At 32.6% G+C, this 15,062-nt stretch overlaps 1 long non-coding RNA gene across 1 annotated transcript in view; it reads left to right on the forward strand.

Annotated features, from left to right (window-relative positions):
* Nucleotides 1–15,062, forward strand: part of LOC124544318 — a 113,891-nt gene that overhangs the window by 82,747 nt on the left and 16,082 nt on the right. Inside the window, exon 3 of the long non-coding RNA XR_006967530.1 lies at nucleotides 5,836–5,883. This is a non-coding gene — a long non-coding RNA (uncharacterized LOC124544318). The remainder of the gene's footprint in view (nucleotides 1–5,835; nucleotides 5,884–15,062) is intronic.

Raw genomic sequence — 15,062 nt, forward strand, 5'->3', positions numbered from 1 at the left:
GCATACAATGCAATGCCTTTAAATGGGAATGGCATTGTTAAATCAGGCTTCAAACTTCTACCAAACACAAATTTCCCCAGAAACTCCCATAATTAGTAGCTGCTGTACTAAATTAATAATTTGGTTTAATTTATCAAGAAGCAATATACTAAGGGCTATGTAATAGTGCAATAATCGCATTGAATTATGTATTTTCATGTCAAGTGTTCGATCGAAGTAATGTTTAATTATTTATGCTTAACATCACAAGACGTTGACGCCATACAAATAACTCATAAGTAACACGGCACTGAATCCATACATTAATTGAAGACGACAAACTAATTTGAATAAAGCGATATAATATATTATGTTAAGTTATATAAATAGGACTCGTGTTTTGATATATTGTATAATTAATTGATATTATTATATTTAATACCATTGATGAAGTACTGCTTATATCCTTACCCATTCTTCTCGGTAGCAACAATGCATACTGGAGAAACAAATTCCATGCCTAACGTATATTTACATTCAATTGAATCCAGGTAGACTACCTTTTTTATTTCACTGTTAAAAATTAAATAACGAATCGGCTCAATATGACGCGAGGCCACGAAAAGCGCGTGTCATCATTAATCTTCCAGACGATTAACACGATATCCTTAATTAATAACGAGCATACAGGAGCGGTATTCAGATATTTAATTTAATTTCGTATACAATACCCTCACAAATGTAACAATTGAATTACGAGACATCCTCTGAAGTTAAGAAGTTTTAATGGACTGATTGGTATATATGAGATGGCCCAGTGGTTACAACGCATGCATCTTAACCGATGATTGCAGGTTCAAACCCAGGCAAGCGCCACTGTATATATATGTGTGCTTAATTTGTATTTATAATTCATCTCGTACTCGGCGGTGAAGGAAAACATCGCGAGGAAACCTGCATGTGTCTAATTTTATCGAAATTCTGCCACATGTGCATCCACCAACCCGCATTGGATCAGCGTAGTGGAATATGTTCCAAACCCTCTCCTTAATGGAATAGGAGGCCTTATCTCAGCAGTGGGAAAGGTACAGGCTGTTACTATAAGATTAAATAATCTAAAACGTATATTATTATGAAACTATAGCATATTCCAATCGGAGGACTAAAGATAAACAAGCTTTGATTTATGTATGACGTGCTGCATTTGCTAATAGTTCTGATATAATGTGCACTACAAACAGTTCCTGAATAGTATAATTTACTTTGTTGATAATACGATACAATACCAATCAACTTCTTCAATCCATTTTAATATTACTCTCAAAATTCTGACTTAAGGTAAAAACTTATCGAAGCTAAGTTTTGAATATGGTAATATTGTGCTATTATCTATAATGGATAATAATTATTGATTTAATGTATTAAAAATATATTGTGATTCTGTGTTTAAGTATTTATATAAATAGTAAAATAAATTGTCACAGCTTGTCATAACCACATAGGGTACCATTGGGTTCTTGGAACCTAACTTGGAAGTTGAATGCCTAATTAGGACACATTAGCTATCATTGCTTATTTTGTTATTTAAATTAAGCAATATGATCTTTATTTTTGTTTTTTCTGTTTAGTTAATTTATTTATTTATTTCCACCAATCCGCATTGGAATAGCGTGGTGGAATATGTTCCAAAAACTTCTCCTCAAAGGGAAAGAAAGCCTTAGCCCAACAGTGGGAAATTTATAGACTGTTGTCATTGTTGTTTATACTTTTTTAAAATTGTGCAGTGTTCTAAACAAACTTTTATTTCTGTCTTTCTTTATTCATTCAAACTAAAAAAACGTCTTTTTTTCGCGAATCCAAAGTGAATTTTGTGAATTGGTATCGCGTCAATTTGTCGTCAATTGTTGTTGAAATCTCTTAATCCCCCTTGATGCTTATCCACCAATGCATACTGGAGAAACTTGATGGAATAAACTCCTTAAAAACGAACACGTATAGACATTTAATAATACCCATACTTACTATAAGTACTTTTTATTAATACATATTTTAAAATTTACATTTTAAAAAAACCACCTTACCACCAAGGATCACAGATGACCTAACGCATAACAATTAAAAAAAACACTATGATGGTTCAGTGATACTTAAACGGATATGAATCCGCGATCATTTTAATTATTAATAGATTCCGTTGTTCCGAAGAAATTACAAGCAATAACAAGCAATTTGTAAAACGTATCAGACAGTAATTAAGTTTCTCGTTAGTTTTTAATTGTTTAATTGTTAATCATTTCGACCTTCGATATCGAGAGTATATTAATCGTAACGGTATATTTTTGTTACATGTATATCACAAAATTACGTTGATATAGCTTAGACTTAAATCTAAGGTTGCAGGTTCAAATCTGAGCTAGTAATGTTGAGTTCAAGTGTTTCATTTGTTTTTATAATTTATCTTGTGTTCGGCGGTTAAGAACAACATCTTGAGGATCCTGCATGTGTTATGTCATGCGATCATGAAATTTTGCCCATTATGTATCTACCAACATTTATTAGAACAGCGTGGTGAAATAGTTTTCACTCTTCTTCTCGTGAGGAAAAAAGCCAAGCCTGTATCAACATTAAAATACATTTTACAGTCATATAGTATTATATAAACGAGTTAAAAAGTTACTCCAGTAATACTTTTAACACGACATTGGAATACTTGCATAGTTATTAGGGTAATAGATTACAAACTCCCTCGTGGTGTGATCTATTTCTTTATTTTAATACGCGACGTGCACGCGACTTCTGTTAATTCACACTAGTGCGATATTAATGATATATTATAATGAACTTTATTTTCTACTACCGAGGGAAATTAGAGTTGATTCATTGAACATACTTTTGTATCTATTTTAAAAAGTTTTGTGTTTAAATAATTTCATATGCATTTTAATTATGTCTGCTATTTCATAATATTTCTATCTATATAGATATGTAACCTCTACTCTTCATATTGTATACTACCACCATTACCACCACTTAATAAGGTGGCCCATTTTAGCGTCCATTCACCAATTTTATATTCAATAAATTCAAAATGAAAAACCCTTTAAAAAATCTAAATATTTTTTCGATAGCAATACGTCCTATAACAAAATCGCCTTGCTAAAAATTAATGATTGGAATACAAATACATTAAATGCTTATTCGGAAAAGTTAGTGCTTGCCTGAATTTACACCTGAGACCGTTTGATATGGGTCGGCATTTTCTCACAACTGGCCTGTCTGGGCTTAAATTTATCACCTAACTGGAAATGGAAGGCAATTCTTCAGTTTCACAAGGTGTAGGACGACTCTTTAAAATAACAAGGATTTCTTGAGAAAATATCTATTTAATTGTTTAGAATGAATTACTCATCAATGTCAGATATACACGTACAAAGTATATTTAGCCTTACTAATAAATTATATAGCTATTTATTATATGGTCAAAAGTTTTGCATTTATTCAACGAATGTATTTATAATGTTTAACGAATTTATACGCCATTTGCACCCGGAGTGGAGCAGCGTGATGGAATAAGCTCCAAACCCGATCCTTAAAGGGAGAGGAAGCCTTAGCCCAGTAGTGGAAAATTGACAGGCTATTTTTAATGCTATTTAGTTTTAGAGTGTCTGATGAAGGTGTGATATCGGGTTTGCTCAAAGCCCTGCCTTCAAGTAAATACTGTGTCATAACCATCTGAAATAAATTCCCAAACACACCTGCCTAACCTTGGGCCATTACACAGAGACCTACATTCTAATAACCTTTTAACAAAACGAAATGTAGTTCAGCATTCGCGAGAAAACATTTCGTCGATCGGTGGTCGTCTTTGCATAATAATAGCACAATGAGTCGATTCGTACAACGAGCGACATTTGAAAATTTAGCTATTGCAATATAGCTTTTAAATTATAGGGTATAAAGGTTACAGATCATACATTCGTGATCGTCTCGCTGTACGAGACCGTCGGTTACAAAACGGCTAGTAACACCTCCGAAGCCGCCCTCTTGCCTCTCATGAATTATTCGGTTCTGCGAGTTGTGACACTGCGCTTGCCGAACAAGCCCCTACGGACCCATTGCTTCTATCATGATTTAACTCAAATGCGACTTCAATCAAATCACCGCTAACTATTCCAGGGTATATATGTCATCGTTAAATTGTAAATAACGTTAGATTATAATCTATCTCATAAGATTGTAAACCGTAACACACTGATCACAATTTAACGCATTATTTTTCGGTAGATAATAATCTATGAAAGTAAATTACACTTATAAAAACTCTATCCTAAACTGAAATATTATGAGCTATCGAAACTGTGCATGTATTATGTAAGTTGAATAAACGTTCACAATCTTTCGACAATTTACAATCTTGCGAGATAGATAACAATCTAACGATATTTACAATTTTACGGTGATATATAAATTATATTTGATCAAAATAACCTAACTTTGATTAAAACTTTAATTAACGTGATCATGTGGAAACTCAATTTACCATGTAGAAATAAATTAATATTAATCCACTTTAAAATTTACATTTTACATTTGGTCCTTTGTGTAATAGAGCAAAAACTTTTCACACACCCCCTTGGTGCCTCCACTGGCGACAAGAGGGCTAGTTCCTTTTTTCGTTCAGAGAATCGAAATTGCGATTCAACGAAGAAATGGTGTTAGCATTATTGACTTACATAATTTGCATACTGACTTGATCGTCGATACATTTTTTATAATTATTACAAATACTAGCGACCCGCTTAGGCATCGCACAGGTGTACTTCTGATACTAAATATAGCACAGAATGTGTCACAACATTCACAGCTTTTTTTGTCATTAGACAATACAAACTGTATTACAAAATGTGTTATTTACAACATCGCTTTAGTAACCTCTTATATTAGCACTGTTTCTCTATTATACCATTCATATATTTTACATTAAACCTTCCTCTTGAATCAATCTATCTATTGAAAAAAACCGCATCAAAATCAATACATACAACGATAAGTGATTTAGTTTTATACTATGTAAAGAAGACAGTGAAGACATGCACCGTTTTTTTTTTTTTTGTTTTTAATTATTAATGATAAACATTATCAATGTCATTCACAACCAAGTCACTTTCTATTAAGGATAAAGTAATACCGACCCTACTATCTACGTCACAAGTAGATCAAGCTGAAAAATAAATGCCTCGTCAATTTGAAACGGGGTTGAATGAACATCCAATGTAGGTAGCCACCCTCCACAGTTCAGTCACACGAATCATTAGATTAATTTTCTTGGAACAACCCTCTTATGTTCGTTAAGCTGAAGGAGAATCGATGAAATAATATAGACCCTATATCTCTATATGAAGATAATATTGTCCTATAGTTTTAATAATGACCTTGATTGACCTTTGCAACATTACATGAGTATTTGTAGTACATCTCTAATAGCAGAATCACAAAATTCAATTTTAGTTGACTTTTGTTTAAACATATTTTAAAAAAGGAATAGCATTATAAAAATTAAAAAATATACATAATTAACGTATATTGAAAGATTACGATTTGTTAAAGTTTGTTCCGACTATATAACAAATCAATATTAATTTATCGCTTGTTCGAACGAAATCATTAATGTCTGTTATTTTCTTTTCTAAAAATAATTTAACAGTTGACTTTACAACATAATAACAAGTACGATTTTATTATATTATACTTTTATTAAAGTCTGTATAGCATTTCATATTTAATAATTCTTTGTTTTCATTTTAAAATGCACAAGAAACTAAATATTTTTCTAAGAGAAATCTCCTTTCCTTGCAGAATTTCAACTTTCGCGAGAGCAGTCTACTGAAGTACTACTCGAGAAACGTAAGTTGATTTACCTAACTAGCTTATTTTTTAAAAAAACCGAGCCGACTAAATATTTTATAACTTACATATTTAATATTAAAACATGCTTTATTTATAACTATATCTTATATGTATTGCAAGGAGCTGAGATGGCCCAGTGGTTAGAACGCGTGCATCTTAACCGATGATTGCGGGTTCAAACCCAGGCAAGCACCACTATATATATGTGCTTAATTGTGTTTATAATTCATCTCGTGCTCGGCGGTGAAGGAAAACATCGTGAGGAAACCTGCATGTGTCTAATTTCATCGAAATTCTGTCACATGTGCATTCCACCAACCCGCATTGGAACAGCGTGGTGGAATATGTTCCAATCTCTCTCCTTAATGGAAGAGGAGGCCTTATCTCAGCAGTGGGAAATTAACAGGCTGTTACTTTACTTTACTTTTATTGCATTTGAATATATAACTTATTAATAGACGACATTATTTGCGACAAGATTAAGTAAGCGTCATAGCATACTAATTAACTAGAAAATAAAAAAAACAATCCTTAATTCAAAGAACGCAGTTTTGTTAAAATCATTCTAAGTGGTCACCACCAAACATATCTATTGATGCCACCATACTAACTTGGGAGCTAAGATGTATGACCCTTGTATCAATAGTATAACATTGGCTCATTTACTCGTGTATCTGGAACAATAATATTAAGTATTGTTGTTTGACGAGTGTACCTACCCAGGCGGGTTTACACAAATCTCAAATCAAGTTGTGTCATTCTTTCACATACAAGATAGATAAGTATCTATATAGCGACATCAAATGTTCAAATATAATTGTCGAAATAAACTTTTTAATATAGATGTTAATGCCTAAAAATTTAGGGTATTAGTTATATAGGGTATTAGTTATACCAGGCAATGATAAAAGAGATAAAACGTAATCGTTTACTTGGCATTGTGCAACCCGTCTGGGTAGGTACCACTCACTCATCAGGCATTCTCTTGCCAAACAATAGTACTCGGCATTGTTGTGTTCCAGTTTGAAGGGTGAGTAGACCAGTGTAACTACAGGCACAAGGAACATTACATTTTAGTTCCGAAGGTAGGTGGCGCATTGGCGATGAAAGGAATAGTTAATGTTTCCATTTCAAGTATTGGTTACCATAAGGTGACCCATACTCGTCCGCCAACCAATAGCATAAAAAACACGGTATTCGAAATAGAGTTAAATATATAACAGTTTTCTTAAATGCGTGTTCAAAATACATGTTTCCACTGGCCGTACAAAATTTCAATATTGTCAGTGGTAATGGCGCCAGGCATTAACCGCGCTCCTGATATATAATAGCAATAATGGCCGCGCATTCCGGGAAATATAATCTCTTTCAATATTGCTATAAAAGCCCACGACCAGGTTTAATTAAACGTTTAAATACTGATTAAAAATACATTCGGGGAATATTCGAGAGCTCTCTTTATAATGCCATATTAATGAATTTAGCGCCGTACTATTTTTCACATTTATTTTTAATACTATCACTCGTCGCGACTTTGCTCGCGGACTGTGAAATTTTATCTTAATGCGTTTTCAATATGGACTAATATATTTCATATGGACCGTTATACTGTATAAAAAATACTTATGAAATCATTTGTCCTAGCTGACTGTCAACGCACAGCCTGGAGCTTATGTTTGAAATATTCGTTTATTTTATAACGTAATCGGATTTTACCTTTACGAATTCGGAACAAGCATGTATTCATATATATTGCTATAATTTTACTTCACGAGTCAGTTAACGAAATTAAAGATCAAAGTATACAAGGCTCAACTGAAAATCAATGCTGTGCATTACCACAGCTAAAATGAACCCCTTGTTACCAACACTGTATTCTTTAAATTTAATATTTTTTTTCTGTATAATCTATGTAATGTATGTGTGTAGCAAAATAAATGGTTTAAATGGTTTAACTGGAACGAAAATTTTGTAAAATCCATTCTTAAGGTACATTTGCATTACGAAATGTAAAAACTGAGTTATTAATATTTTTTATGACGGAAATATGTAAGGTGACTTACCTTTAACTGGCCCATTTACTCGTCCGCCTTATAATAATAAAAAAAATTCTGTACACACGAACCGCCATCCCGAGTTTTGTTATATGTATATACAAATTCCAGTTAATCGTTAAATTTGTTTAATTACAATATATTATGTTGCCTCTATAATATTTTCATGATATAAATTTATATATTTTATCTGGTTTCGGGTTTTATTCATTAATATTTGTTTTTTCGTTAAATATTTGCTTCGTCGGCCATCTTTTTTCCGTTCGCTATTAGCAATTGCGAATTGTAAATATAAAATAGCGGTAACAAGCGGTATAAAATATTTATTTATGAATTTTTATTTTATTTATCACTAGCTGTGCCCGTGACCATTTACGCGTTTGAATTTAACAAAAAAAATTGTAGTCTAAGTTACTGCTTATTTTATCAGTTATCTGCCAGTGAAAGTCCTGTCAAAATCGGTCCAGTCGTTCCCGAGATTAGCCGGAACAGACAGACAAGAAGACAAATATTGTTAAAAATGTTATTTTGGTATTTGTACCGAGTGAACATATGCATTGAGTAAAAAAGGGCTATTTTGATATTACAAACAGACACTCTAATTTTATTATATGTATAGATAAATTAAATATCTGCAATTATAGTATTGCACAGGGAGTACTCGTATTGAACGCTTTTATCGCCCTGCTAATAAACATTGTATATCGATTTAATGTGGGTTGATAAATGTTTTATCTTCCTCCCTCTAATGTTTAATTACTTATGACAGAATGAGATGGATTACTATGTACAATAAAAGGGTAAATGTTTAGTTAAGTACATTTTAAGCACGTGATATTCACAGATATGATTATACTCTTATATAAAACTGTAGCTCTATTAACTCAAAAAGGTGCCCATCGTGTTAAATATAATTAACAACAACAATAATAGCCTGTAAATTTCCCACTGCTGGGCTAAGGTCTCCTCTGCCTTTGAGGAGAAGGTTTGGAAGATATTTTACCACGCTGTTACAATGCAGATTGATCGAATACAAATGTGGCAGAATTTATATGAAATTAGACACATGCAGATTTCCTCATTATGTTTTTCTTCACCGCTAAGAACGAGATGTATTCTAAACACAAATTAAGCACATAAATATACAGTGGTGCTTGCCCGGGTTTGAACCCGAAATCATCGGTTAAGATACACGCGATCTGACCACTGGGCCATCTCGCCCCAATAATAAAATAAACCTGACAAATTTTATCCAAGGGTCGTTCAACAAAAAGTCCTCTCACACACACAAAGATAACTTGTAATCAGCAAACTCACTCATACTAATACAAGCTGATAATAGTTTAGCGTGCGTGTTTTCGAGACTGAATGTGATGTGGGTAAAAATCTATTTATTAACATGTTCAAAAAACAAAGGCTGACCAAACCGAAGAATCAGCTAATGTAATTAAGTTGTGTAAAGTTGAAAGGTTGCTGTCGATATTATCCAAACGGGCGGCCGGGGAGGATTAATAGATTAGGGTAAACAGCATAAAGAGCCTTTTGTATTCTAAATTAAATGTCACCCAGCGTCATTATTCAGGCTTCGTGACACACACGAACGCTGGCAGGCAGCGACCACGGTATACTACGACACAGCTTAGATGAAGCATTGGCAAAATTCGTAATACCGATCACATCCGAATTAAGTACGCTCTCCCAAATCATCAATATTTATTACTTATGTTAATATGATCTTTACGCATAGATGTCAATTTGACAAATCTATTTACACCCAATTACTTCCTCGGGTTGAAGTGATGCGAGAATCTATAGCGAATAATAGCATCGCTTGGTGAGATACGGAGCTATTTCTATTGGTTGTATAAATCGGCAGTAATCGGTTTTATTGAATTTGCCGACGCTATATCTAAGTTGTGCCGTACTATACGCGTTTACATGCTACGATTTTAGTTATAATGCGCTTTGTTTAATTACAAAAACCACACGCTATAAATCTACTGTATAATGAACTATAACATAAAATATGTATTTTTTAATGAATATCATCATTAATCACTATCACTACATAGCATAAAACAAAGTCGTTTTCTCTGTCCCTATGTCCCTATATATGGTTAAATCTTAAAAACCACAAAGTCCATTGTATTTTGATACATTTTTTTAGTAGATAGAGTGATTCGAGAGGAAGGTTTTTGTATAATATAATACATGGACAATATAGTAAAGAAGCAATGATCATTTTAGAAGTTTGTAATGTGATTTCGTAAATAAATAAATTCTGTAGTATATTTAGTATCAGAATTGCACCCGTGCGAAGCCGAGGCGGGTCGCTAGTTTAAAATATTTTCAAGTCTACGATATTAACAAAATATCAATACTTACCAAATTTGTAAAGAACCAAATTTTTACTTTAGTTGCAGTTTGTTCAGTACCCATCCGGTCTCAATTTGACAGATGGTCAAATAAAATTATCACTCTCGTTTATACAGCATATAAATACACAATTAATAAGTCTGAATACCTTTTCATTTAACGTAATTTTTTCAAATAGTATAAATTTACATCTGATATTTTTTTAGGTTATACCTAAAGATTTGCATTTTGCATTCATTAAAAATATATAATTTATATAACAAGCTTTTGTCAGTATATGTCGGGAAATTTATCGTAATTTCATTACACCAGAATTAATATCCCATCACATGTAAAAGACGTTTTCAGCCATTAATTATATTTGTAACGGCTGTCGAAGATGCCTGCCTGACAAACTTTACACTGTAGTATAATTTAATTGAATTACCATCACGCTTCTAATGTACCGTCAACTAAAACAACGAAGAGATTAATCTCGAATACATTATCATTTACGGAGAGGTCCAGGTTTTAAATGAGAAAGAAAAGAAAGTCTTAAATGAAGATCATAACTCACCTTACAAGTACCTGAAACTTAATTACTGAATGAACTTAACAATGAAAATAGTAGAAAGTAAATGTTGCAAAAGGTTGACTTTGTTTTACTTTTTGTTTTCATAACTAATAGATCTATAAAAACCAAAAGAATGAAAAAATATATTTTTAAAATACTTACGACCCGGCTCGTCTTCACACGAGTGCAATGCTGTTACTAAATCTTAAATTATTCTATCTATTAAAAAACCCCATCAAAAACCGTTACGTAATTTTAAAGATCTAAGCACACATAGGGACAGACAGCGTTAAGCGACTATGTAATAATATTTATTTAATAAAAAGATTCTACTATAGTAATACCGGACTCGACGATTAAAGTCGCTGACTCAGACTTTGTCGTGTCCGTTCCATGACAACATAACATTCCTCAATAAATAATGTACTATAAACAATATATAAATCTTCCACAGCTACAAGGTATTCTTTTAAAAAGTGTTGGAACTTATTCTACTACGCTGTTTCAATGCGAAGTGGTGGAACTTATGGCTAATTTTCACCCGACATATGCAGGTTCCCTGACGATGTTTTCCTTTACCACCGAGCACGAGATGAATTATAAAGACAAATTAAGCACATTTATATGGCGGTGCTTGCCTGGGTTTGAACCCGAAATCATCGGTGAAGATGCACGCGTTCTAACCACTGGGCCATCTCGGGTATCTACTGTGTTAACCACTTACTACCGTGGCCCATTGTAGAGTCCTATGCTATAAAAACATTGATAATATTAATATTCTATACAGTCGCGCCATGTAGTAGTATCGTATCGTACTCAAATAGAAAGGGGATTAGATAGGGTAATGCAAAATTCATATTTTCACACCCTCCGCGCCACTGGGACCACTTTAGTTTGCGGCCAGCGACATCACCGCAAAAACCCTTTGACAATCGTTAATATTTTAAATTACTTAATTACGTTTATGATATACTCATTGCTTAACATGCGGTCTGAATTAGGCTGGTGAAATGTGCTCGCTTTATTGGATAATAAAATGAAATCATTCACAATTATATTGTAGAGTAGGTGTTCCTGCGACCTTGTTTGAATTTAACAAAAAAATATATTGTTGTAACCTAAGTTACTCCTTATTATATCAGTTATGCCAGTACAAGTCCCGTCAAAATCGGTCTAGCCCTACCAGAGATTAGCCGGAACAAACAGACAGGCAAACAAAAATTGTAAAAAATATAATTTTGGTATATGTACCGTGAATACACACATATGCAATGAGCAAAAAAGGCTATTTTAATATTACAATCAGACATTCCAATTTTATTATATGTATAGATGAAATAAAGGTAACAGTTTAAGTTGCTTTCAAATAATAAATTTTTCACAAATACATTTGAAATCTTAATTTAACAAGATTAATTTTAACTTTCAGACAACTCTAACTCGGAACATAGATTTTATCACGAAGATATCAACCAACAAATACCGTGGTTACTCTTTTAGACGTTCAATGACATATGTCAGATTTTTTTTTCTTTCCTTAGATGGAAAAGGCAAAGGTATTACACCGTACAGTCAAGTCTTTTGTAATTTTCATTCATATTCAATTAAATTGTAAAGCATAAAGCCATGTCTTCCGTTCAAACATACGTCAGAATCGAACTTTAATAGGTATATTTTTTAAATCGCTAAGCAATAGAAACACTAAGATCTAAATATATACAGCCTAGGGAATAAAATATTATCTCCGAAGTATAAAAGTCAAGTAGAACGGAGCAGAATGCAAATGGCAACCGCAGTCCACAACACAACTGATTGTTTTAGTTGTTGGCGACTTTGCGACGTGTATGGTTGACCCGTGATTAGAAGGCGACTGTCCCCAACATTTGTTACCCTAAGTTACACTTCTCTCGGCCATTTGTGTAATTTACAACTTCGGTTAAGCCTCCTTGGTGTAATTGCCTCAAATAATTTGTACGTTTCGAATGTTATGAATTATTTTTTATTAATTTCATTTGTTTTTAGAATACGTATATTATAATAATAATTTGATTAATGGTAGTCATCAATGAATTGATTTACAATACAACATTTAAAAATGTACTAGTCACCGCACGCGGCTTCATCCTTGCTTGTGGAAAGTAAAGTGTTAAATACTCTATGTCATTATCTGTACTCCTGATAACGAGTCTGTAAACAGACAACAATGTCTGGAAGCGTCGATAGCGCAAGGCTTTACGAGCTATCTATCAATGTAAAAGACGCAGGATCGTTTCTGACCCAGGAAGCTTACAAGGAAGGGTGAATAATAATATTAGTAATTTCTTATTATATATGGAACATTGCTGGTATTCTTTATAAAAAAATGTCCTTACTGGGAGTTTAAGCTTGCTTTATATCGACTTTCATCTAATTCGGTTTTGTGGTTTTGCCGTGAAAGATCAACGACTTTCCCCTATCCTCTTACATTTTTTTAATTTAATAAAATGTACTAACATAATTTAAAGTGTCACTGAAAGGAGTAATTTCTTAACGCAATAATACCTCCTTTGTTTAAGATCAGCGAGCGTCCCTAAAGTTAACTGAAGGGTCTTAAAGAAGAGCTCTTTAAGAATACTTTACTTAGAGTGAAAACCATTGTCCATAATTGAAGAAAAACAGTATACGCCCTGTTGATAAGAAAGCCTTGTGTTTGCATAACAGATATATATTTTACATTTATAAGTATAGACATACATATCATCATTAAATAGTATAAAACAAAGTCGCTAACCGCTGTCTGTACCTATGTGCTTAGATCTTTAAAATTACTCAACGGATTTTGATGCGGTTTTTTTAATAGAGTAATTCGATAGGTTTTTGTATATAGTAATTTAGTAAAGAAAGATTGATAATTTTAGAATCTAATATGATGTCGTAAATAAACTCTCGTAGTTTTAGGATCAGTATTGCACCCTTGCAAAGGCAAGGCGGGTCGCTAGTATATGTATAAGTCGAAATGGCGCAATGGATATAACGCAAATAATTTTAGTAGATATCACGATTAAAATCCGACCAAGCAAACTTTTGTTTATAAATCACTCTACCTTCGTCACTTTCATTTAAACGAATTCATTGATTTACTTGTTATCTTACAGACCTGCCAATTTCAAAGTATTGAAATCCCTTTTCAGTTTAAAAAAAGACTGTGTTACACTCTCGCGACTCGAAAAAGAATGTACACACTATTTCAACTATAACAGAAAAAAAAGGAAATAAACATTTGACAACAAATTGACGCGATATGATTAGTTGAGAGCTTGATTAATCTGTGGTATTTTGGCTGTAGAATAAAAGTGGAAATTAATAGTTAAGTGAAATAGTGTTGTATTATAAACAAAGATACATTAATCGTAAACTTTTACGACAATATAGCAGAATTTCATCAAATCCTATAAAATATGTTAATCTAAGGGGCTGATATGAATGGGCTTATAAGTTGTGTCAGATCCTTAACTTTTTATCGAAAGATATTAATAATTATGAATTAATTGAGTTAATTGCGAATTGATGTACTATCTATTCCAATATCATAAAAATCAATGTAAGTTTGTTACTTTTCCACGCTTAATTCGCTGAAATAATTTGGATGACATTTGGTTATAGTTAAGTTTGAAGAAAGGACATAAGTTATTATTTTTAACTCAAACCTCGAGGAAGTAATATGTGATGATCTATATAAACTCAAATCAAATCATATTAAAATATATTTTATCCAAGTAGGCCTTTACAAGCACTTTTGAAACTTTGAATCGTCATTTAACAACTGTATTAAGTGAAGCTACCACCGGGTCGGAAAGTAGATTCTACCGAGAAGAACCATTTAAAAATACATTCATGATAGTTAATCACATTATACTTATATGTATGTAATATATCCTGTCTGGAAATCAGCAAGTATTAATTCCACGCCTTTTTATCGTCTGTATAATCTTATATTGAATAATATGCCTTCTTTACCAAGGTATAGGTAAAATTACGGTTTCATATATTATGAATAAAATCGCTGCTACGCTTACTGAACAAACCCTTACTAGGCTTACATTTATCCTCATGAGCATAAATAAACTGATCACGCATACTTCGCCTTCAAAGTAAGTAATTTCGAAATCCCTCCATTGTTTTGTTAACTACTTGTTGTTTCTAGTTATTCGACG

Source organism: Vanessa cardui, chromosome 4, assembly GCF_905220365.1.
Source record: "Vanessa cardui chromosome 4, ilVanCard2.1, whole genome shotgun sequence".
Taxonomy (NCBI): Eukaryota; Metazoa; Arthropoda; class Insecta; order Lepidoptera; family Nymphalidae; genus Vanessa; species Vanessa cardui.